Source organism: Protopterus annectens, chromosome 12.part0 (genome assembly GCF_019279795.1).
Source record: "Protopterus annectens isolate FY-2018-M chromosome 12.part0, PAN1.0, whole genome shotgun sequence".
In the NCBI taxonomy this organism is placed as follows: Eukaryota; Metazoa; Chordata; order Ceratodontiformes; family Protopteridae; genus Protopterus; species Protopterus annectens.
This window is the reverse complement of record NC_056746.1, coordinates 1,073,677,452-1,073,703,969: the sequence shown is the minus strand read 5'-3', so window position 1 is coordinate 1,073,703,969 and position 26,518 is coordinate 1,073,677,452. Positions and strand designations below refer to the sequence as shown.

The following is a 26,518-nucleotide window of genomic DNA, read 5'->3' as shown; positions in this document are numbered from 1 at the left end:
TGGCAGAGGCATGAATTTTAATGGATGAAAAAGATAGGCCTTTGTTCAGCATCTCAGTTAAGTATTGCAAAATCTGAGGACTATTTGGTACAGCTGTATCAGTTCCTTGTGCCTGGTTCCAAGCACATAAACTCTTCCATTTTCCAGCATAAGATCTTCTAGTACTAGGCCTTCAGGCTTCCAAAATGACATCCATCATAGCTTTACTGACAGGTGTGTTTTGTGTGATTACATTATCTGTCATGCTGCCAGGTTTAAAGTCCTGAGGTGGCTGTGCAGGATCTGACTGTTTTGCTGGGATAGTAGATGGGATGTTTGAGGTAAGGTCCAAGCTGGACATTGAGGCAAGTTCCTTAGGATTGGATACCAGTACTGGCGAGGCCAGTCTGGGGAAATCAGTATCATCTTTGGCTTCTCCAGTCTGACCTTCAGGAGTACCTTGGGGAGGAGAGGCAGTGGAGGAAAGGCATATACCGATAGGTTTTTCCAGCTGAAAGATAGGGCGTTCACTTTCCACGCTTGTCTGTGATAAGTCCTTGTGCAGAATCTTTTTAGTTGGTAGTTGTGAGGGGAGGCAAATAGGTCTATGTCCGGGCATCCCCATTTTCCTTGTTATCCTGCTGAAGTCTTGTGGATCCAGCTGCCACTCGTGGGGATCCATGAGGTTTCTGCTTAGTTCGTCTGCCACAGTATTTTCCTTTCCTGGCAGGAATTGTGCTTGCAGATGCACTTGGTAAATCAATGCTGTGTCCCACAAAGCCATGGCTAATCTGCAAAGGGGGTAAGAATGTGTGCCCCCCTGCTTGTTTATATACCACATGACCGTGGTGTTGTCTGTCTTTATCAGTAGCTGTCCTGGATTTAGTAGGTTCTTGAAGGCTGTCAGGGCATTTTGAACAGCTAGCATCTCTTTTTGATTGATATGTAGATGCATTTGGTTTGAGGACCATGTGCCCTGAATGCATCTTCCTGCCATGTGGGCCCCCCAGGCATAATCTGATGCATCCGTTGTTAGTGTCTGCTAGACTGGGGGTTATGTGAATGGATGTCCCTTGTTCTGGTGACAAGCCTTCGCCCGCCATCCAAACTCCTGTTGCAGGCAGGGAATGAGAGCAATCATTGTTTCCAGGCTGTGGCAGTGTTGAGTCCAAACACTTTTTAGGTATCATTGAAGTTTCCTCATATGTAGTCTTGCATATGGAATTAGTAGGATGCAATGAAGCCCAAAGCCTGCAGAATTTTTCTTGCAGATAACTGGGCCTTTGTTGCCAACATTTTGAAGCAGGTAGTCAGTTGCCTTTGTTTGTCTGGCATGAGATAAGCCATCTGGGCAGTTGTATTTAAGCTTGCACCCAGGAATATTATCTCTTGAGAGGGTACTAGATTTGATTTATTTTCATTGACTGTGTACCCTAGGCATGTTAGGAGTCTTTTCACAAACGCCAGATGCTGTAGAAGAATGTCCTTGTTCTCTGCTTGAGTTAGACAGTCATCCAACTAAGGATATATTTGTATTTCCTTTTGTCTGCAGAATGCAATTACTGGAGCCAGGCATTTTGTAAAGACCCTGGGCGCAGTAGATAAGCCAAAGGACAGTGCAGAGAATTGGTAATGCATTGAGCCAGCCTTGAATCTGAGGTATCTTCTGCATGATTGTCTGATTGGGGCATGCAGGTATGCCTCTTTTAGGTCTAAAGTCACAAGTCAAGCGTTCTTGCCCAGCATGGGCAGAAGGTGTTGCAAAGTCAACATTCTGAATTTTGGTATATCCAGGAATGTGTTCAGAATAGATAGGTCCAGTATTGGTCTCAAGGCTTTGTCATTTCTGGGTACCACGAACAGTCGAGTAAAATCCTTGTCGCTGCTCTTGCTCTGGTACTTGCTGAATGGCCCCCATGTCCATGAGGGATGAGACTTATTTTTGTGCCTCTGCCCACTGATTTTTTGGCAGATCTGGCCAGCCGTTTGCCTTTGGCAGGGTATGAAAATGGAACTTGTAGCCTTGTGACACTGTACTTAGAACCCACTTGTCTTGGGTTATAATGTGCCATTTTGAGAAAAAAGTGTTAATTTTCCCCCTAAGGGTGCTGCCAGGAGATAAGTGCTTGGTGCAGGCAGGGGGAAGTCATTAGGACTGTTTCCTGTATGGTTGTGATTTGTCTTCTCCAACTTTGGAGGTAGAAGCACCCCATTGCTTTGACATGTATGAACCTTGTGGCTGGGATCTGCCCCTTTGAGGTCTGTCTGACACCGGAAAGGACCAATTCTTTGTAGGCCAGTGTCTACTAAACCTAGGTAAAAAATCTTTGACAGTTTGCATAGATTTAGCTTTGTCCTCCATTTTCTTTAACACCTCTTCTGCCTTAACGCCAAAGTATCATGTTGTAAAGGTGCATCTAATAATTTAACTTTGACATGATCAGGCAGATTTTGTTCCTTTAACCAAGCATGCCTCCTAATTACAGAACCCGTAACTGCGGCCCTGCAGGATGCCTCCAAAGAATCAAAACCACATTGCAAAGTATGCTTTCCAACTTGTTCAGCTACATGCAATAAATCCTGCATTTTCTTGTTTCTGCACATTCAGAGTTTAACAACATTTTCTGTTTAAGCAATGCCATGACATGTTGTTGATATTTGAGCATATGAAACTGACAGTTTAAGGCCCTTATAGCCAAGGTAGCAGATGTGTAAAACTTTTTTTCCCCCATCTATCCAGTGCCCTAGAATCTCTGTTAGAGGGGGTAGGGTTTTTTGCTGCAGAAGCCCTAACTCCTTTGGGACCCTGAGAAATAGTTTCTGGGTCTGCAGAAGGGTTTTTAAAAAGGAATTTATGAGAGTCAGGAACCCTGTAATATATGTCAGGATTAACAGGAGCTGGAGGTAAGGAGTCTGGGGTAAGACTAGACTCCGAAAACACATCATCTACAATATCTAACACAGGTGGAATGGCTAGAGGCTTGTGTTGAGGTAGTAAAAGGAAATCCCTGAGCCTCTTTTTAGATTCTGAAAAATCTTGGCTCTCCCAGTGGAAATGCTCCCTCATTGTATGCAAGGTTTACCCAAAAGAATAGTCCTCTGGAGTAGAAGCTGAAGGTATAGATTCTTCAGCATCAGAATCCTCATGGGGGGGAAGAGAATATTCCTGATCAGAAGAGGAATCAGAAGAAATAGAAACCTGATCAGAAGATTCATAGTCTTTTGCCTAGGCCTCTTATCAGGAGGGGGATGGGAACCCCTGATCAAAGTAATCAAGTCTTCGGCCATTTTTAGCATCTGTTTTTTGGGCATAGAGGCCTGTCCACGTGGCTCGAGTTTATTTCTTTGCTTTAGAAGGTGCTTTAGTCTTTGAAGGTGAAGTCGGTTTAATGTAAAAATGTTTAGGTCTGAAAACACCCTCAAAAGCCGGTGCCTGCTCAGCGGCTCCGGACCCATCTGAGGGAATAGTATCCGAGGCTCCAGTACCTTGAGTTTCCAGCGGCATGGCTGACTCCATGTGGGAGTCGGTAGCAGCCTGCGACTCTAAAGTAGAGGGCATCAGGGGCTGCGAAAGCGCCTCATTGAGAACCGGCAACTGGCTTAGGAGAAGCTTTGTCGTTGGTTTTGGACCTCGGTTGGTTCTCTCTCTCTTTTTCTTTGCATTTTTTGTGAACTCCGGTAGTCGGATGACTATCAGACAACATTTCTGGATAATTGAACCGGCGTCCAAAATAGTTTAAAGCAAAATCATACCGACGCTTAATAGTGCATTGGTTAAATCTAGCACAAAACATACAACCAGAAATGTTGTGATCAGGGCCTAGGCAAGGAATACAGTAAGAATGAACGTCCTTATGAGGTTGCTTTCCACAAGAAATACAATTATTTACTTTTTCTGACATCGGTCTGGAGTAAGAAAAAAAGTTTCCCCAATGGGGTACTTAGTTTTAATGAAGACTTCGGATCTGAAATTCGAACACAAAAATCTCAGGAGTCGGCCGACCGGCACTTGCGAACTGCTTCTGCTTTGGGCACTGCGTGGCAAGAAAGACTGAAGAAAATGGCGGTGGCCGCTTCTTTTATACCCCTGACGACCTGATGTCAGGGAAGGGGTGACAGCAGCTGACGCAGGACCCAAGACTTTGGAATTCAGGCCGACTGAGGGCAACCTGGCAGCAGGATTACCCAAATGTAATGGCTGCAACAGTGAAACACGAAGAACATCTATGTAAGGAGAATGTATAGACAGAGCTTGGAATTCAGATGCTCTATGTAAGGAGAATGTATAGATAGAGCTTGGAATTCAGATACTCACCTGGCGGAAGTAATAGCCACCAAGAAAAGTGTCTTCCATGACAAAAACTTTATGTCACATGATGATGCAGGTTCAAAGGGAGGTAAAATTAGAGGACAGAACAAAATTTAGATCCCGTGGCGCTGGGGGTTCTCTTACTGGAGGTCTTAGCAAGAAAGCCCCTCTTAGAAAGGCCTTACAGAGTCTGTGGGACAGGATTTTTAGTCCCATTTCCCCAATATGAAAGTTAGATATAGCGGCTAGCTTGACTAATTGTAGCTGCTGATGCACACTCGTTAAAATGTTTAGCGAGAAATTCTAGCACTGCTGTGAAGGGAGCTGTAAAGGGATCTACATTGTTTTTGCAGGCACAGTGTGAAAATCTTTTCCATTTGCTGGAGTACAGTTTTCTGGTAGATGGCTTATGAGAAAAAAATCAGTGTGTGTCTAACTGCCGGGGAGATGTCATGGCGCCTGGTTATTTGTGGAACTGGAGAAGCCACGCTGTCAACTTTAGGGGTCTGGATCGATGGATGGAACGTCCCCAATGAATGGGTCAGAAGGGTCTGGCACTGGGTCCAGGATTCACGGTTCCTCCTGGAGATGGGTCCACAGAAAGGGGAACCAGATTTGCTGAGGCCAGTATGGTGCAATGAGAATCATTGTGCTTTTCAAAGCATTGACTTTCTGAGGAACCTTTGGTATCAAGGGAAAGACAGGGAAGGTGTAAAGTAGTCCTGGGGGGCAAGTGTGCACGAGTACATCCCTCAGTGACTTCCCCTGAGCGGGAAATCAGGGCAAAGTAGCTGCTGCATTTGGCATTCATGGATGTGGTGAAAAGATCAAAGCAGGGCTGGCCCCATTTGCAGAAAATCTCTTCCGCAACCTCTTGTTTTAGGGACCACTCATGCGGCATCAGAACAGCTCTGCTGAGTTTGTCCGCTATGACGTTTGATTTCCCTGGGATGTGCGCTGCTATCAGAAAACGTTGAGAAGAGACAGCCCATTACCATACTCTCTGTGCCTCTCAACAAAGGGGATAGGATTTGGTTCCTCCTTGTTTATGTACCACACTACTGACATGTTGTCTGCCTGAATTACAATAGTTCCTATCAGGACAGAGTCCTGGAATGCTTGCAACACAGAGCAACTCTCATCTCTAAGACATTGATATGCCAGTGGTTCTCGTGTTCCTGCCAGATGCCTTGGACAGTCTTTCCTAGATAATGCCCCCCCCCCCCCATCTGAGAGGCATTCATGGTTCACTATGGCTGTTGGTTGTGGAAAAACAAACAGACAGTCCATGGTCAACTGAGTGGTTGTGAAAAACAAACCGACAGCCCATGGTCAACTGAGTAGTTTGAAGCCACCACCGTAGGTTCTTTTTGCAGGACTCTGATAATGATCTTGTGTGACGGTGGTACATCTTGCATGGACCTCTGGGAGAAAAGTAGCCATTGAAGAACTCATGCGCAAACACGCTAGAGGTACTAAAATGCTTGCAGCTGCCATGGTGATCAGAACCTGCAAGACTGTCTTTGGCCAAACTTTTCCTTGAGTCTAATTCTGTGCCTAAGAATATAAGATGCTGTGAAGGCAACAAGGCAGATTTTTTTAAAATTTACTGTAATACCTAGCTTGGAAGAAAGATGAATGGTTTCATCCCTTGCTTGTACTAGTAGATGCTTGGTGGTGGCAGTTAGGAGCCAGTCGTCTAGGTATTGAAACACACGGAATCCTAGATGCCTCAGGTGAGCCGTAAGCACTGCATGTATTTTGTGAACACTCTGGGGGCTGTAGTGAGACCAAAGGGCAGGGCTCGAAACTGGTAATGACTAGCTCCCAGCCGAAAGCTTTAGTATCTCCTGGATCACCTGTCCATTTTTATGTGGTAGTATGCATCCTGAAGATCTATTGAGCACATCCAATCATCTTTCCCCAGAAAGGGAAATATTGACTGCAGTGTTACCATCTGGAATGTTGATTTCTTGATGGACTTTAGTCTGCTGAGATCCAAAATGGGCCTCCAGTCCATTGTCTTTTTTTGGAACTAAAAAGAACCTTGAATAAGTTCCGAATCCAATCTGGTCTGTGGGGACATTTTGGATGACTTTTTCTAGCAACTTCTGTACCTCTAATGTTGCATAGTTCCTCTGACTGGATGGAATATCTGTGATGGAGTGTTTCTCCAAAGGGAGAGTAAAAAGGGGTATGGAATAACTTCTGGATATGATTATCTGCACCCATTTGTCTTGTGTGATTTCTAGCCAGGCATTTGGGTACAATGATAAGCGACCCCTGACTGCCTAGGGCCTCCTCTCAGGAGAACTGAAAGGGATTTCCAAGGAAAAGAATCCGTGTCACCCTGGTTCTGCGGACCCCTTCTGCTGCGACGTCAGCATCTTCAATTATTTCCCACTCTGCCCCTGGGGGGAGACTCGCCACATGCATCGGGAAATACTCTTTGGGACTTGCGGAACCACATCTTTCCCCCTCTCTGACCTTTGGGATAAGGTCTAGGGGGATGGAAAAATGGACTCCTATGGCAGACACACACTTTCCCTCCCATTCACACCTGGTTAAGGTCTCTAACTTTGGGCCCGAACAATGATGAGCCATCAAAAGGGGCATTAGTGAAGGAAGACTTGAAGGGTTCAGCAAAGTTACATAGGTGCATTAAATTCCTGTACCTGCTGCCCTTCTCGCTCCATAGGCTGCATATGAAATCAGTTAAATGGAGGAGTTTACCATGGGAATTTAGGGTGGAGAGCTGAGAGGAAACTATCTGAAACCCCAGCAGCTACAGTACCCTGAAGGGGATCTCCTAGCTCTTTCAGGAGATCCCTTTGTAGTCTTGTAAAATGGGTCAGGTAATTCAGCGATCAAAGTGTAAATGCCGCTAAAGAAAAAGTATGCTTTCCATATCGGTCCATCGTCCGAGACTCTCTATTCAGTGGATGAACAGACGAGAAAGTTTGACAATTCCTTCTTTGTGGCCACCACCACCACCACCATAGCATCTAATGGGACATCTTTGGTTACAAATTCTTTTTCTATTGGTGCTATAATGAATTTATTAGGCCTCCACGGACCAGGCTCCACAGTATCAGGGGAGCCCCATGCCTTTCGAGCAATGACATTAATCAAGTGATCAAAAGGTGGAGACATCCAAGAGGTGGTATGGCGAGACCCAAAAGCTTCCAGGTATACAGACTAGTCCTCAGAAGGATTGGTGGGCTTCCATCCACCCCTCTGTTTAAGAATCCCCAGGATGTCTGCAAAGGAGACATCTTCAGAGGGGGACTGTGGGGACCCTTCTAATTCATCCAGGTCGGTGTCCGAGGTGATAGACTCATCCTGGAAGTCTGTGCTTCCTCTTGCACAATCTCTTCCAAGGGATCTCCTCAGAAGAATACTCTGGGGAAGTTTCAGAAGAGAGAGTCTCGCCAGCAAGGGCTTCCTGGGACTTAGGGTCTCTGCACTTGGGGGGGGCGTGGGGAGCAATTGTCCTGAAACCAACATGCACTTTTGGGGGAAGAGTACTTGAAACAGAGAGTGAAGCAGTCTGAGGTGACAGCACTCTCTCCCATCAGCTCAAAAGCCCCTCACCCTGCTCAGAGCAGGTCCCAGGCTCCTAAGAACCGAAAGACAAACCCCAAAGCAGAGTGGTTGGCTCCAAAGTCATTGTAGGAGCTGAGCTCAACCACGCCGAAGCCCCGAGAGGTTGAATCGGCTCAGACAGGTTGCCGATCCGACTCTCCTTCCCAGACCCAATGGGAGAATTTCGGCTTCTAGAGTCCTCAGATTCCGACAGAACCAAGGTAGTCAGAGCAAATGTCGGAACAGACGACCCTGTTGGAGGTTTTGGTTCCAACAGTTCCACTATGATCAGGCCCAAGTGCTCTGGCTCCGAAACCCCAGGTCGGGTTGGAGGAGGAACTGAAGGGGAAGAAGTCCTTGTTGGCTCCAGTTCCTTTTGGGTCAGAGTAGACAGAATTTTTGCCAGCACTAGTGTTCGAAGGAGTCTCTTCACCACTCACTCCCATCATCATCTAATAAACTCCTGGAGGACCGAGAGGATACACATGGTGATCTCGCTCTTTGTAGGAGCGGAGATCTTAATGTTGGAGTTACCAGTTCCAATACTGGGGACCGGCTCCTAAAAAACTCTGTTGGCTCCCTAATTACAGTCAGAACCGAAGATGGAGACTTTTCAGAACCAAGAGCCCTTGGTTCCAAGCCAGATTTTTTTGCCACAAGTTTTTCAGGTGGCTCCTAAGCTGGAGCCCAAGAAGCAGTCCTTTTACCCGACTTCTCTGATTTAGAAGGGGATTTTTCAAATGATTTTGAGCTCTGAGACCCTTCTAAAACCTGTGAGAAAGGGGTCTTAAGCAGCCCTCTCACTATTAACTTGTTTTTGCATTCTAAGAGTACTCAACGGCTGAAATCAAACCAATTAATTATGCTACTGCACTACCCTGCCCTCTAAATTTAAAGTCATACTACATTCAACATAAACTCATGTTCAAACACACTCAAGACATGCAAACACTGCATATACAGCATATCACAATTTCAATACAATTCACTATATCCAAACAGTATTAAAACAATATTAGTTAAAACCTTCTATACAAAACTGTTACAATATTATAATTGGTTTGACAGATATAAATTCTGGAGAGCTTGTTGTATCGTCTGATGAAGTGGCTTGGGCCATGAAAGCACTTACCTGGTGTCTGAATTGTTTTATTAAAGTATTTTATGTTACATACAGCTGTGGTTTTATATATATAGATATATATATATATATATATATATATATATATATATATATATATATATATATATATATATATATATATATATTTTTTATTTTTTTTAAAGAAAAAAAGCTTTAAAGCCTAACAAAACTATTAAGCTTACCAGAGGAGAAGCTCTCTAACTCAAACCGACTCTCCTCACAAACGGGAAGAAAACGAAAGGGTAGGGGAGCAGCCCTCTAAGTTAAACAGGCCGCAAGCAGCCCTCTAACCTAAACAAGCTACCTATAAGGGGATAAAAAGCTCTCTAAGTAAAAATGAGCTAAGGGATAGGGACTGTAACGACAAGAAAACACAACAGGCCTGACAAGAAAAGCAACGACAGCCAACACGACCCAAAAAAAAAATAGGGGAAATGCTGAAGAATTAAACTAGTAACCCTTTTAATAATAAAACTATTAAAACGTTACAGAAACAACTATCCAAATATAAAAACTATAGAAAAAGGTAAAGAGGAAAAGTCACTTAGCCAAGAGCCAGTTTAGAAGTTACCCAATCTGCTTGCACGGCAAATGAGATCTAGGTAATCTTCCTTCAGCATCATGGATAGGGCATAGCCTCGAGCCAGTGGAAGCTCTCAAGCTTTTGAATTATGCCGATTCAGAACTGATGCTCAGTTCTGAACCCAACCAGCATAGAATGAAGGAGATATGACAACATAACATCACCAGTTCTACCCTTTAGCAAATATTTTTGACAGAAAATAACTTTTTTCTTCAGAAAAAAAAAAGAGAAAGAAAACAAAATTATGAAGTGGAAGGTATTCCTCAATGGGGTACTTATCTTCCCAGACTTGGTAAAGAGCTAACTGACCATCCATCACTCAAAGCCAGCAGAGATCAGTACACTTCAAGTACATTCTGACGTTTGGTGCCATATCCAGAAGTGTTGCTGGCTCAACCAGTGTTTTGTGCCAGTCCTAAAAACTTGCACCCCAGCTCTTCAAGTTAACAGCAACAAAAAAGGACTTCTCAAACTTACAAGATGGTTCTTGCAGACATGAAGACCGTATCCAATCCACCCACCCCAGCTCTTTAAGTGAAGACCAATAAAGTATTATTACTTCTACTGGCACACCAAACAGGTGGCCAGATGTAGGACATCCCCCTCCTCCTGCCCAAGCCATTCAGGTCAGTTTATGTGCCCTGTCCCCAACCCTCCTTCCTCACAGTTTACTTAAAAAAAAAATCCTCTCTTTTAAACTGTAGCAAACAGTTGCTACAGTTTATACCCTGCCTGCACAGAGCACTCAGGTTTAATTAAAAAAAAAAAAAAAAAAAAAAAAAAAAAAGTGTTCTTTTAAAATGCGTCAATCTGTTTGCTACAAATGTAGCTAACAGTTGCTAAAGCTTATAACCTGCCTACTCAGAGATTTTAATAAAAAAAAAAAAAAAAGATTTTCTTTGACTTTTAAACTGTAGTAAACAGGTTTACAACTTGCCTGCATGAAGACTATAGCACACACATTAAAAAAAAAATAAAGACTTTCTTTCACGTTGAAAATGTAGCTACAGTTCAGACCACACGGAGTGCTACTGCGGTCAGGTTGGACTGCAAATAAGATACAGGCTTTAGAAAGCCAGTACAGAACTAAGAACGATCGGGATGATGGATGGCTCCCTGACCACACCCTGTAACAGTTTGCACCCGAGGCAGTTGCCCCTCTCAACCTACCCTAGCTACGCTACTGGCCATACCCACTGAATTTATGCTGCTCATTGGTTAGGGTGTGCAGAAGGTGCCCCAAATCTTTCAAGGCTGGCCAGCTAGGTCTGATCCTTGGAAGGATGGTCCATATAGCTTTCCTTACTGCAACAGTGATCTATTACAGCATCTCACTCATTAATTAAATAATTTCCATATTTACGTAAATGTCAACAACCAAGCAACACCAACAGAACTACTTCTGATGATAGGACAGGTGGAGATTGAGTGGATACTGATGCACTATAAATTATTTACAAAATATAATCATTGTAGTACTCTTTTTGTGACTTACAAAATCCATTTTAAGACTTGGAATCTTATAAATGTTAAGCTTAGTTTTGCAGAGCAGTTTACCACAACAATTACAGCTCAAAAGATGCAAACTATTTGTATTCTGAGATTTCGTTAAAAGTTTCACTGGAAGCAGTACTGCAACAACTGTGTGTACTGTGCCGATTTTCAAAAGACTCACTGAAAGCAGCAGAGCAATCTTCCAGAGCACCAGTGGAGGTAATGAGATAAAACTTGGATAACACTGTATACCAATGTCAGGCTTCTCAGTAACAATCCTCCACAATGAACCACTGTCTCATTTTAAAGTCGTACTGTATTTTTCACATTTATGTCTAAGGCAATTATCTGCAGCCAATCAAGGTATTCAAAACACCACACAATCAAAATAAACACAGATTTAAATAAAAAGGGTTAGTAAAGTTAACATCAACAGGAGTTCTCCAACGCAGAAGTAACTGCAGTAAACTACATTTCAATTTGCTCACCAGTGAAGCACAGCAGGCTTCTACCTAGCAAATCCTTCTCCATGCATCACTTAAGACCTGTCTCATGCCAGTTCCATACTAATGCTGGGCATCCAGGATGCTTGCATATATATTTTTATATGTCAGGTAGACTCCAGAGAATTTTTCCTCAGGTAGATAGCAAATGTTGGAGGTGTGACACGGAAGAAAGAGGTAATTAGGAACACATTTTCTGGGAGTGCAGTGAGTTAGTGGAGGACTTTAAGGATTCCCTGAAGGATGCACTGTTGGAGATCCTGGTGGGCAGATTGGTGTGACGAGGGAGATGATTTTTCTGACCCAAGATACAGAATCGGAATTGCCTAGACACAGTAATGCTTTGCTGCCTCTAATTATGGTGGCTGCCAAAAAAGCAATTACTAGAAAATGGAAATCAAAATCTAAACTAACACTATTAGAAGTAGTGAATATAATAACGGAGGTAAAACAACTGGAACGGAGATCTTTAGAAAAGGGTAGGAGCAAACTACATAGGAAAAAATGGGAACTGTGTGAAAGAGTAGTTGTGTAAATCTTACCATAACCGTAGATGTCCTTCTGTTCTATATGTTGCAGTATTCATAACATCAGGGAGTCTGCCGGCAGATGACTCTTACATCCAGCCAGTCTACAAAAGTCTAACACAACTGTGGGGTACTTGTGCCATCACACACAGTACTGGTCCTATGTCAGGTATAAAGGGGACATCAGCATGTACCAGTCCTCAGAACTGAATGACACAGGAAGAGCACCAGCTTGAAAAAAAGGTGAGGGGAAACAACTAGCATACAGGCAAGCATCAGGGGGAAAGTGTGTGTGTGTGTGTGGGGGGGGGGGTGGAGAGAATACTGCAGCATATAGAAGAGAAGGACATCTATGGTTATGGTAAGATTCTACAAAGCTATTCAATGTCCTTCTATTCATATGTTGCAGTATTCATAACATGAGGAAGAATACCAAAGCTCATGCAGAAGAAAGTACAGTTTTGTACCTACCATAAATGTAGATGTCCGAACAGGATAGCATCTGCAGTCATAACAAATGGGTTGTCCTGTCGTCAGGCAGCCCTTCGGTCGGCCGGATTCTAAAGTCTGGGTCTGGCCTCGGCTGGTGTCGCACTTCACCCGACGTCATCTCTGCTGGTCTTCGGGTATAAAGGCATCAGCCGACGCCATTTTCCTCAGTGTTTCTTGCCCCAGATGCCAGTTGCCCTCTTGGAAAACTAAATTTTGGGTAAATGCCAATGTTTCCAAAAAAAAATAGTAGGCAAACACAAAAAATAAGCATATATGTACATATATACAAACAAATACACCATAAGAGATCCCCCCCTAGCTAGCTATTAGGAGGGTAAATACCCTAGGAGTACCACAGAGGGGAAGGAGGGTGGGTAATCCTGACTGCAGATGCTATCCTGTTCGGACATCTACATTTATGGTAGGTACAAAACTGTACTATGTCCTTCAAGGATGCATCTGCAGTCATAACAAATGGGTAGAATACCATAGCCAAACTAGGGGAGGAGGAAGAAGAATTATGGTGTAGTTAGGATCCCTTGCAATACAGCAGTGGCAAACCCTGCTCGGGATCTAGAGTATAGAGGTAAGTTGTAATGCTTGGCAAATGTATGCACGGAGGTCCAAGTAGCCGCCTCAATAATGTCCTTGGTAGCCACTCCTCGTAAGAAGGCTGTGGTAGTGGCTGTAGCCCTTGTAGAGTGAGGTCTTATGTTCTGTGGAATTTGCTTTCCATGGTAGGAGTAACAGAATCTTATGCAATTTCCTATCCACTTGGAGATTGTCTGTTTGGAAATTGCTTTTCCTTCCCTTCCTGTTGCATAGGCTACTAAAAGCTGGTCAGTTTTTCTATTGCCCTTGGTTCTGTCCAGGTAGTAGCGCAACTGTCTATGTACATCCAAGGTATGCAGCAGTCTTTCCCCCCTGTTCTGTGGATTGGGAAAGAAGGTAGGTAGGTGGATTGCCTGGTTTAGAGACACTCTGGATACCACCTTAGGCATACATGTAGGATTAGTTCTCATGGACACTATCTTGATGGAAGATTAGGAAGGGTTGTACTGCCATTAAGGCCTGTAGTTCGAAACCCTTCTTGCTGAAGTAATTGCCAGTAGGAAAGCAGTTTTCCAGGATAGGTGTTGAAGATCTGCTGTTGCTGCTGGTTCAAATGGAGGGAGTGTCAATTTTTCTAGCACAAAGTTCAAGTCCCATGCTGGTAATGGTGGTTTCCTAGGAGGTTTTACATTCTTGATTCCTCTGAGGAACTGCCTGAGTAGAGGATGTGAGAAGACAGGGGATCAAGCTGTATTCTGCAGAAATAGCTGATGCATGTATCTTGATGGAGGAATAGGACAGGTCTGTATGGAGAAGCTCTGCCAAGTACTCCAGGATGTTAGCAATATCTATGTTTGACACATCTTTTCCTCTTTCAGTACTCCAAATGACAAACCTTTTCCATTTTCCTGCATAGTTCCTTCTTGTTGAAGGTCTGCGGGCCTCAAGGATAATGTCTTTAACCCTTTGGGATAAATCTGGGTTAGTTGCTGTTATGTAATGTTCCAGGCAGTCAGTTGCAGAGTTTTTAGGTTTGGATGCATGATGTTGTAGTCGTTCTGAGTTAACATCAAAGGCATCAGGGGTAGTGTCCACGTTCTCCCCCAAGACATGCTCCTTAGCAATGGATACCAGTGTTGTCTTGGCCAATTTGGAGCTATCAGAATTATCCTTGGACGTTCCTCTTTGATTTTCAGTAGTACCTTGTGCATCAAAGGAAGAGGTGGAAATGCATATGCTGTCAGGCCTTTCCAACTGAAGGATAGAGAGTCCACCTTCCATGCAAGTGGGTGGTATGTCCTTGTGCAGAATTTCTTGAGCTGGTGATTGAGTGCGGATGCGAATAGGTCTATTTGTGGCATTCCCCATTTCTTTGTGATGGCCTTGAAGATGTCCGGGTGTAGCATCCATTCGTGAGCATCCGAGGTAGTTCTGCTTAACATGTCTGCTAGGATGTTTTCTTTTCCCGGTACAAATATAGACTGTAACTGGATGTTGTAGCTCAGAGCCATATTCCATAGGTCCAGAGTCATTCGGCATAGGGGGTATGAATGAGTGCCTCTCTGTTTGTTGATGTACCACATGACTGTGGTGTTGTCTGTCCTTATCATTAAATGGCCTTCTTTGAGGAATGGTCTGAAATTCTGGATTGCTAGTTTTACTGCCAGCATTTCTTTTTGATTTATGTGCAGGTGCAGCTGGTCTGGAGTCCATAATCCTTGTATGCATTTGTCCAGCATGTGTGCCCCCCAACCTAGGTCTGAGGCGTCCGTTGTGATGGTTTGGCTTGCTTGAAAGTTGTGGAAGGGCAAGCCTGAGCCCACCATAGGAACTCTTGTTTCAGGCATGGGATTAGTGGGATTTCGGTTTCTAAGCTGTGCCTGTGTTGAGACCATAAATTCTTTAGGTACCACTGTAGCTTTCTCATATGCAGTCTGGCATGGGGGACCAGGATTATGCATGATGCCATGAAGCCCAAGGCCTGCAGTACTTTCCTTGCTGTTAGTTTGTTCTGCTTTGTTAATGCCAAGAAGTAAAGAGGGAGTTGTTCTTGTTTTTCTGCAGTTAGGAATGCCATCTGTTTTACTGTGTCCAATTCCGCACCCAAGAATGTTCTTGTTTGGGATGGTATCAGTCTTGACTTTTTTAAATTGACTGTGTATCCCAGGGCTTGTAGTAAGCAAATGACTCTTTGTAAGTCTTTTGTCAGCTTGCTTTTGTTGTCCGCTTGTATCAGGCAGTCGTCCAGGTATGGATAAATTTGGATTCCCTGTAGCCTGCAATGAGCGATTACTGATGCCAGGCATTTTGTGAATACTCTGGGCGCAGTAGATAAGCCAAAGGGCAATGCTGAGAATTGATAATGCTCTGATCCTGCAAGAAATCTGAGGTATCTTCTGCAATTTGGTCGTATGGGGACGTGCAGGTATGCCTCCTTGAGATCTAGAGTTACCAGCCAACACTCCTTGCCCAGCATGGGAAGAAGTTGCTGTAGGGTCAGCATTTTGAATTTTGGAACAATGATGAATGTGTTTAAAGGGGACAGGTCGAGAATAGGTCTCCAACTTTTCTCTTTTCTTGGTACTAGGAAGAGTCTGGAGTAGAATCCTTTGCCCTGTTCTGTAGGTGGTACCCTTTCCACAGCTCTCATCTTTGTTAATTGAGCTATCTGTTTTAGGGCTTCTGTTTTTGATTTGGAGGTAGGTTTGGCATTCCTCTTTTTTCTGGTAAGGTGTGGAAATGAAACCTGTAGCCTTGGTCTATAGTTTGCAAAATCCACTTGTCTCTTGTGATATAGTGCCAATTTTTTGAAAATAAGGCTAACTTTCCGCCTAAGGGTGCTGCTATTTGTTCCCTGGTAGGCGGTGTCAGAGCCAAGTCACTGTGATTGTCCTGTTGCAGTGGCAGTGGTTGTGTCTGTGCCTCGTTGGTTATTGCCTTGCCACTGGCGTCCTCTGTAGGCACCTCCTCTGGATTGATTTCTGCCTCTGGAACGTCTATTCCTGCCTCTCTGAGATTTAGAGGAGTCTGGAAAGGACCAATTTTTGGAAGGCCAGTTCCTGCTAAACCTTGGGGGCTGAACCTGTAAGAAATCTTTAATTGTTTGTACAGATTTTGCCTTCTCTTCCATTTTCTTCATTACTTGCTGGGCAGGAGAACCAAACAGACTGACCTTATCCATAGGAGCATCTAATAGCTTTGCTTTAACATGATCCGGTAAGACCTGTTCTTTCAACCATGCATGCCTTCTTATAACTGTGCCAGTCATGGCTGATCTAAATGAAGCCTCCAGTGCATCATAGCCACATTTTAAGGAATGGTTACTAACCTGCTGAATGTTATTCATCATTTCTAAAACATATTTCTTATCTAAGGAATCATCAGAGGACAGTTTTTTAGTTAACTGATCAAGCATAAACTCTTGGTATTGGATCATATGAAACTGACAGTTCAAAGCTCTAGCTGAGAGAGTAGCAGAGGTGTAAACTTTTTTACCCCATCTCTCTAAGGACCTGGATTCCCTTTCAGAAGGGAGAGGGTTTTTTGCTGAGGTCGAAGCTATTGCCTTAGGCCCCTGGGAGATAGTCTCAGGATCTGCAAGGGGAGCCTTGTATAGGTGGTGATGAGTGTCCGGTACCCTGTAAAACCTATCGGGCTTGGCACGGGCTGGAGATAAAGTATCAGGAGCAGTGCAAACATCATTAAATGCATCATCCACAACAGAAAGAACTGGAGGTATAGCTAAGGGCCTATGTTGCGGTAAATGTAGAAAGGTCCTAAGCCTTTTTCTTGAATCAGAGAAATCTTGTCCCTGCCATTGGAATTGCTCTCTCATGGCATGTAAGGTTTCCCCAAAGGAAAATTCCTCTGGTGGAGAGGCAGAAGGAATAGATTCTTCAGCATCGGAATCTTCATAAGTAGAAAAGGGAGCCTCTGGATGTTCTGTATTGTCTGAATCATCAGAAGAATCATCTGAGGACACTGGCTCAGGGGGCTCTGCTCTAGGTCTCTTTTCTGGAGGCTGAGAGGCCCTGTCTGGGTGAGATTGGGATCCCCTTATTAAAGAGATGAGATCCTCTGCCAGAGTAAGCATTTGAGAACTGGAACTGGGCCTGTGTGAGGGGGGCTTAACAGGCACAGATTTAGCAGATTTGGCTGCTTTAGCCCTGGCAAAGGCCTTTATAGACATAGCTGCAGGAGGCCTAGCAGCACCACGTGCTGGGGTAGAGACATCCAAAGGGATGGTGTCCGATAATTCTAGAGGAACCACATTAATAGGCAAAACTTCAGAGGCCGATTCAACTAGGGTAGCAGGAGCCTCGGTAGTAGTCATGGATTCAGCTGAAGATTGACCCGTTTGCTCGGTTTCGGCCGAAACCGAGACACTCGCGGTTTGCTTAACCGTGGTTTCGGCCGAAACCGCGGACCGCGAGTGTCGGTCTTTTTCTTTGCATTTCTTAACAATTTGAGAAGTCGGAGGATCCGACGGCATAATGTACGCAAAATTTGAGCCGAAAAACTGTTCAGCAAACTCCGACCGACGCCTAAGCGTTCGTCGGTTGAAAGAAGCACAGGCTAAACAGGCTGCTACGTCGTGGTCTGGGCCTAAACAAGGTAAGCAGTAAGAGTGGAAATCTTTATGAGGTATTTGTTTCCCACAAGTTAAACAGTTATTCACTTTTTCTGACATCGGCTGAGGCAAGAAAGAGTCCCCAACGGGGTACTTAGCTTTTTAGAAGTCTTCGAAGTAGTATTCGGTAGTAGTAATCTCTGGATCTGACCGACCGGCACTTGCTAACAGCTTCTGCTTCGGGCGCCACGCTGCAAGAAAGACTGAGGAAAATGGCGTCGGCTGATGCCTTTATACCCGAAGACCAGCAGAGATGACGTCGGGTGAAGTGCGACACCAGCCGAGGCCAGACCCAGACTTTGGAATCCGGCCGACCGAAGGGCTGCCTGACGACAGGACAACCCATTTGTTATGACTGCAGATGCATCCTTGAAGGACATCTGGGTGGAAGGGCAGTAGCACTCTGTAAAATCCCCTGCAGAATAGCCCTTCCAGAACCAGCTCTAGAGCTGGAAATGCCATCCAACTTGTACTGTTTTGTGAAAGTATGTACAGAGGACCAGGTAGCTGCTTCTAATATAGAGCAAGTGTCTAATCTTTGAAAAAAGCACCAGAAGAGAACACAGCTCTGGTGGAATACGCCCTAACTAGGGAAGCAACAGTTTTTCCATGGGACACGCAGCAAAAGAAATGGTTTTGGAAATCCAAGTAGAAACAGTCTGATTGGAAACAGGACAGCCCAGGGTGATAGGAAATAAAAAGATAATCAGATTTCCTAATAGGCTTGGTGTTATAGAAATAAAATACGAGTTCTCTAGGTATGTGAAATCTTCTCACTAGAGGACTGAAGAGATGAGAAAAAGGTGGGAAGATGAATTGACTGACACCTCATTCACCCTGGGCATAACAGATGGGTTACTAGGTAAGGAAACCCTGTCCTTGTGGAAAACAGAAAAGGGAAATGAAGCCATCAGTGCTTGAAGTTCTGATACCCTTCTAGCTGAGGTGGTTGCCACAAGAAATGTTTTCCAGATGCAGTGCTGTAAAGAACAACTTCTTGCTGGTTTCAAAAGGAGCCAGGGTAAGTTTTTCTAGAACAAAATTTAGATCCCAAGGAGGAGGAACCGGTTTTCTTGGGGGTCTAATATGTAGGACGCCTATCAGGAAAAGTTCAACTTCCAGCCTTGAGCCCAAGGGAGGAGTCACAGGCAGACAGACTGAGAATGTTGAAAGAGTTTTAACAGAAGAGTATGACAACCAACTCTTCAATAATTCAACAGGTAAGACAGAACCACTGGAACATTCACCTGCAGTGACTGCAGGTCCTTAGACACCAGATGGAAATCCTTTTTCATTTGGAAATATAAGATTTCCTAGTATTGGGTTTTCTGGCCTCCTGCAGAACTTGCAGCACATCCTCAGAAAAAAAGTATCTGAAAGGAATCAAAACCTTATCACCTACAGGGTCAGTTGCAAGGCTGACATCTGTGGGTGTATTAAAGATCCCTTTGTCCTTTGTGAGTAGGTACACTCTGTGGGGTAACTTGTGATGACTGCCATTAACTAAATGCAGAAGGGGGAACCAATACAGTCTTGGCCAAAATGGAGTAAACAAGATTTTTTGGTTGCTCCTGTTGGATCTTCATCAGGACCTTTTGGTGAAGTGGGCAGGGGGGGAATGCATAGAGACACATCCCCTTCCAGGAACAGGACAAGCTGTCCACCTTCAATGCCAGAGGATTGGGAACTACAGCACAAGCCTTAGGAAGTTGTCTGTTCGTGGGGGAGGCGAAGAGATCTATCTGAGGTGTGCCTCACTGATGGACAATGTCCAGAAACACGTCCCTGTGTAACATCCATTCGTGGGATTGAGTCATGGACCTGCTCAATGCGTCTGTCTCAACATTTTGGGGAAAAGAAATATAAACCACTTGGAGGATGAGTTGAATCTGAGAGGCTAACTCCCAAGCTTGGAGAGTCAGTCTGCACAGGAGATAAGACTTGGTCCCCATACTTGGCATACCAAAGGACTGTGGTATTGTCTGTGAACCACAGAGTGCCTGGAAGCAAAAAAGGTTTGAAGATTCGTAGAGCAAAAATAAAGGCTCTTATCTCTTTTATATTTATGTCTTTCCTCTTTTGGGAGGGGGACCACATGTGTTTTACCTTCCAAGCAGCAAGGGTTGCTCCACATCCAAAGCCTGAAGCGTCTGTATACAGCTCCTGAGTGGGAAGAGGTGACTGTGAGGGTAAGCCTGGATTCAATTTATTTATTTTATTTACTGACATTTGTTAACTAGGTTAGACCAGCTGAGCCAGAATCTCATTTTCAGTGGAGACCCAAGGAAAAAATCTCAAATACATGTCTTGATAATGAATTCAATAAAAACTGTTATCTAACATAATAATACATAGTAGATGTAGTGAAAAAATACATAAAAAGTGATGTTATGAACAAGACAAGCAAAGATTGGAGTAAATAATAGTGTCCGAGTTTGCAATTTACAAGAAGTAGGTATAACAGAGAAAATACAGCATTGATTCATTTAAGGGAGAAACATCTCTAGGCTGTCAGCAGACTAAAAATTAAGATTATGTCATAAGTAATCAAATTAAGATTCAGTCGTTAGATCCAAGGACAGTGTAGGAGAATAGCCTAGTTAAAAGTACAATTTGTGATTTTGTACTAGTACAGTGCAGTGGAATGTACCTCAAGTTTACATAGTGTGTGAATGCACAGTATATAGAGGGAATATAGGATGTACATATCATTGAGCAGAGAGTAAATCAAAGAAGAAAGGGTAAAAGGAAGAGATAGAAGTATTATATAGGCAGGAGGGTAGACAGAGGGATTCAAGGCAACCTGCTGAATCCACCAGTTCAGTCTCTTTTTTCAAGCAGGGGGAGAAGAGATATCACAAACTCCAGTGGATAAGAGTTGCACCCAACCTGACCTGAGGTGCCACTGGAATTTCCTCGTGTGCATTTTGGCTAGTGGTAGCATGGGAATAGTGGATGCCATGAAGCCCAAGAAGCAGAGAAACTCCCTGGCAGTCAGGGATGGAAGGGGCAAGAGCCTGGAGGTAGGTAGTAAGAGACAGAGCCTTTCCGGGGGGGGGGGGGGGGGCATCCTAGAAAGTCATGGTCTTGGGAAGGAACCAGAGTAGATTTTTGGAAGTTGACAGTGAATTCTACACCCTCCAGCAGAGACATCATGAAGAGCAGATTCTCGAAGAGGTGCATGGAAAAGATCGCCCATGTATGGGAAAATTTGAATATCCCTTAGTCTGCAAAAAGCTATGATAGGAGCTAAGCATTTTGTGAAGACTCTTGGTGCCATAAACAAGCCAAAAGGCAAGGCAGAGAAATGAAAATGTGAAAAAAGAAATAGCAAAGCAAAGATACTTCCTGAACCAAAGGTGAATGGGAATGTGGAGGCAAGAATTCTTGATAACCAGAGGCACCATGTAGGCCTGAGGAAGGATGAGGGGAAGAAGTGTGTGCAAAGGATAGCATGAGAAAGGTAGGAACTTTCAGGAAGGTATTTAGGTGGGATAAGTCTAGGATGGGCCTCCAGGGACCATCCTTCCCGGGGACCAGGAAAATCATGGAGTAGAACTCTTTCCCTATTTGTGAAGGTGGCACCTCCAGAATGGTGCCCTGACAGAGAAGACTGAAAATGACTTGGGGAAAGTAATCCAGCTGTTCCTTTTGGGGGTTGAGGCATACCACTGAAGGAAGGTGGAGTTTTTCAAACCATGAAGTATCCTTGAAGGATAATGTTGAGGACCCAAGAATCATGGGTGATCGGTTTCCAAGCAGGGAGAGAAAGAGAAAGATGTAAGAAGAGAGCAGTTTGGCTGCCAGGGGGTAGGCTATCACAGACTTGGTCAGAAAGGACTGCTGCTGAGCAGGAGAAGATGTAGAGGACTTGGCTGCAAATTGCTTCCCAGCATCTCATTTTCCCTTGGAAGATCTGGAAGATTTCCTAACAAAGGGTGCTTTAGAAGGGTAGTTCCTCTGAAATCTTGGAACAGGTGAGACAAAAATGTGTTTTAGGTCTAGCAACTCTTTGCCCTTTTCTTGTAATGACTTGAGTTCTACAGCAGTACCACCAAACAATGTCTTGTTGTCCGGGGTGGGGGGGTGGCATCCATAATTTTTGCCTTTATATCATCTGGCAAGAGCTGTAGTCTGAGCCAGGAGTATCTCCTGAGAACTAACCCAGAAGCAGCAACTCTGTCTGATGCCTCCACTGCATCACAGCTACACTTAATAGAATAGCGTGTAACTTGAGCAGAAGGGCTCAGTGTGGAGGATAACTGAGCTTTTGTAGGAGAATCTGGTACCTCTGAAATTAACTTACAAGTGTCAGAAAAAGGGCTAAGGAATATTTAGCCATATGGGTCTGGTAGTTTATGGCCCTAAATACCAGAGTTGCAGAAGTATAAACTTTTTCCCCAACCTCTCTGGAACTTTACACTCCTTTTCTGATGGGAGAAGGGAAGTGGAGGGCAACATCTTGGAGGCCTTGTTGCAGAGTCTGCTGAGGGACATTTAAACAGGAACTTGGAATCCTCTGGCACCTTAAAAAAACTGTCTGGCCTTTTAGAGGCAGGAGGTTGGGAGTCAGGGCACTTAGAGGCTGCTGAGAAAGCATCAAAAAATGCTGGAAGTACAGGGGTATGGCAGAAGGGGAAGGGGAATCCATCTGCAGAAAGTCAAAATACCTTTTTTGAATTTCTGACACCCGTGAGCTATCCTGTTTGAAGAACTCCCACATTTTAACAATGGTTTCCCCAAAGGAAATATTCTCCCCTGGAGAATCTATGCCAGTTGACTCTTCTGGGGAAGCATATCCTAAGGGTGATGAAATTTGAGCAGAATATGCCAAGAGTCATCCCCAGAGGAATCATCTTCATCCGATGAAATCTACACAGAAATCCTCTTGCATGGAGAAGCAGGAGGCAGGGAGAGGGAATGGAGAGAGAGACCAGAAGATTGTCTCAGGGCCATGAAAGCATTAAAGAGCCCTTGGGAGAAGGCTTGCCAATCTGCAGGCTGTTTTTTAGGAAACAGGAAAAGCATGCTAGGTTTTCAGCTTCTTCTTTTTGTGGAACATCCATGTGGTGGAAGGACGAGGAGCCCGACGTCAACCTACACTCTAAAGGATTATAATAACAATGACGATGCAGTGGTTGTGTTGTCATCTCACAGCAAGAGGTTCTCTGGTTCGATTCTCAGCTGGGGTGCCTTCTGTGCAGAGTCTGTATGTCCTCCTATGTTCATGTGGGTTTCCTCCCACATTACAAAGACAAGTGTCTGGAGCATTTCTCCCCGGGTCTCCGCTGTAAATTGGCTTTGTTCCAAGTTGGACTTTCCCGGTAAATAAAGTAAATAAAATATTGGTAGGGACATCTTTACGAACAATGAATTGAGGGATGCCAACGAGCCTTCAGTAACAATAAGCCTGGGTCCCCCCATGACCAAAGCAGATGCCTGCGTATCCCCCCCCCCAGGATGTGCTAATAGGATCCTTCACGGCCTTCATACCGGGACCCTTGGAGAATTCACTTACTGACTCTAAAACGGTATCTAGGCCAACATCGACCTTGGGAGAGACATCCGGAATTACAGGAGCAGCAGGTAAAGCCAGGGGTAATTTTCTTGGCCTTCTTAATCAGCAGCTCACCTGAAGGACCCAAAGCAGTTTCCATATTGCATGCTAAGCACTTAAGGAGCTGGTTTTCTAGGAAGAGATTAAGGGATGCTAAATGACTATACAGTGTCTTGGGAGCAATGGCCTTGCAAATCAAGGAAGAGGTATGGTCGTGGTTAGGGCTTAGGCAAGAGAGAGAAAGGTCATGGGAGTCTATGTGGAATCTGCCTTCCACACTGACACTTGCACTTCCTAGCTGACATGTAACCTCAATGACAACAGTAGCACAAAAAGCAATAAGAAAAAAAAAACAACAGGATGCTTATCTAATTGGAATCCACAACGGCTCTGATGAGCAGTGACCAGAGAAGATGATCCGACTGGCGGCAGAAAAGTTCTGAGGACTGGTAAGTGCTGACGTCTGCTTTATACCCAATGTCATTTTATGACTGATGTAAGACCAGTACTGTGTGGGACACTGCACGTACCCTACAGTAGTGCTGACTTTTGTAGACTGGCCAGATGTATGAGTCAGCCAACAGCGGACTTCCTCATGTTATGAATACTGCAACATATGAATAGAAGGACATCAATATATATATATACAGGGGAGCAATGAGGTTGAAAAGAAGGCAGGACTTAAATGAGCTATGCAATGTTGGACTGAAAATGATTGGGTAGATTATAAGTAATGCACAATGTTCACAACTGAGTATGTGCCAGTATAGTTTGTGATGTAAAATGCTTGGAACTAGGATTGCGTCAGTGTGGTTTGTTTTCATTAATACAAATGCATGACTGCTTATGTCATAAGTGATGGTTTAATAAAGATGTTACTTGTTAAAAAAAAAAAAAAGGGGGGGGGGCAGGAACTGAATAAGTTATGTAACCTTGCTTAGGTTATATATGTGAAGCATAATGTTTGTTAATTTTAACTTAATACAGTTGTTTCAGTGAGGGTTGTTTTACTTCTGTGAATTTTGTTTTTAATCTGACAGCCTGGGGGGAATCTATCCTTTGTCTTAAAGTACTGGTATAGTTACATTTCTGTGCATTTGTGCTCAGTAGCAAAGCTTTTGGCTTGCTGTGACTGATCTACAATCATCTGGACATACAAGCTGATTTAAGTATACTTCTTTGCACTTACATTGTTTCAGTGAAAGTTAACAAAACTGTACTGCATTTATTTGTTTCACTGAATATTAATTGAATATTGTGGTAGCTCTCTCTGCAGTTTGTTTCCCACTCTCCCTCCCTAGTGTTGTAGTCTTAAACTTGATGGCTTTGGAACTGCTCAACCCTGCTGTAAATTTGTTAGAACACTCCTCCTGGACCCATCTCATTTGCTCACTAAACTGAGTACAGTGAGATTGTTTGGTAAGGACTACCCCCTTGCTTCTTTGATTTTAGACACTCCTACCAGTCCAATCTCAACAGCTCTATCTAATGTTTACAGAGAGAGCATTTGGGAAGGACAACCCCCGTAGTCTCTTAGTCTTGTTCTGTTTTGTCCCTCTCCACTCAAAAAAAAAAAATACACTTTATTCAGCTGCTCTTACTGTAACTGTGTTCTACCTACTTTATTACCTTATTTTGCTGTTCTGTGTGCTCTTAAGTGTTCCAAGTGCTCTTATTCTGCATTTACTACTGCTTGTTAGCACCGTGATTAAATTTACTTGAAATTCTAAGCATCTTAGTTTTGGTTTAAGCACTTGTGCTTCAGGCCAGTTATTTTACATTTAATGTTTTTGTGGTCTACACTCTTGTGGACAAACCCTTATTAAAACCCGTTCTCCAAAAGTTCGCCAAGGATTCCGCACACTATGTCTGGACAATTCCCACCAGTTTCTCCTGTCAGCCTGGTTGACATGGGCATACTGAGACAGTGTAACAGCTGCCTCATTTTCACGAACAGTCCTCTTCTCTTAGCACATAATTCCTCTACTTGCACGAAATGCAAATACATCAGTAACCTGGAATCCATGCTCTCTCACTTCACAGTCAGATCTCTTGACAAAGAGGAGATTGCCAGCACAAACACCACACCACCCACATCACACAGCCAACCACAACACACACCCACCTATGCAGAGGTCCTCAATAAAAACTTACCTAAACAACAGAGACCCCCAAAACACACTCGCAAACATTCCACACTCAACACCAAATACATCACACACAGTAGACAATACATCAGTGTCTCACAAGCATAGCCCATTAGGCATAACAATAAACCAACGCAGCCCATAACGCATAACAATAAACCAAATATACTAGTCATTGGCAACTCAATAGTGAGACACACTGATGTCCCCCTCACCAGGCTTGATAAGGAGAAGGCCATGGTCAGATGTCTGTCAGGTGCCAGAATCCACCACATCACGCACACACTTAAGTCTCTCCACAACTGGTACAAGCATGACTGTTACTGTCCATGTAGGTGTGAATGACTTCAGATGTACCTCCCTGGACTATATGAAGAGAGACCTGATTGAGCTCTCAGAGTATGTGTCCCAGGCATGTATGACCCTAACCCTAAGCAGCATCCTACCTTCACCAAGAATGATACCACAATACCAACAAAAAATAACTTGACTTCAACAACTGGCTTAGTTTCTGGTGTCTTTCCAAGGGGATTCAGTGTCTGTCTGCCTGGGATGGCATGGTTGACACACCTCGATGCTTTGCCAGAGATGGCCTCCGCCTGTCACACCTGGGGTTCCAGATCCTGACCAAGACTCTTGCCTCCCCTATTTTTCCTTTTTCAGGTTATGTCCCAAAGACAAATCTTCTAACATAAAAGACTTGTCAAAAAGCAAACTGAAGGTCATGCTGCTTAACGCTAGGAGCCTTAACAGGAAAATGCACTCATTGGAGGCTCTCCTCACACGGGAAGATGTAGATGTCTGTGCAGTCATGGAAACATGGTTCACGGCTGTGGAGAGCACCCTTGCCTTACCAGGTTATACCTCATTCTACACTTGCAGACCCCAAAACGAGGTTGAAAAGACTAAGGGTGGTGGAGTCTCTATCTTCATTAAGGACAGGCAGACCTCCAGACTGGTTTGCCAGCATAATGCACTAGAATTACTCCAGGTGCAACTGAAAGTTGGCAAGACAC

General features: G+C 44.0%; 1 protein-coding gene across 3 annotated transcripts in view; it reads right to left on the bottom strand.

The window, feature by feature from the left end:
- The window catches only part of LOC122816976 (ubiquinol-cytochrome-c reductase complex assembly factor 1), a 1,543,629-nt gene that overhangs the window by 634,355 nt on the left and 882,756 nt on the right, over positions 1 to 26,518 (bottom strand). The window lies entirely within an intron of this gene.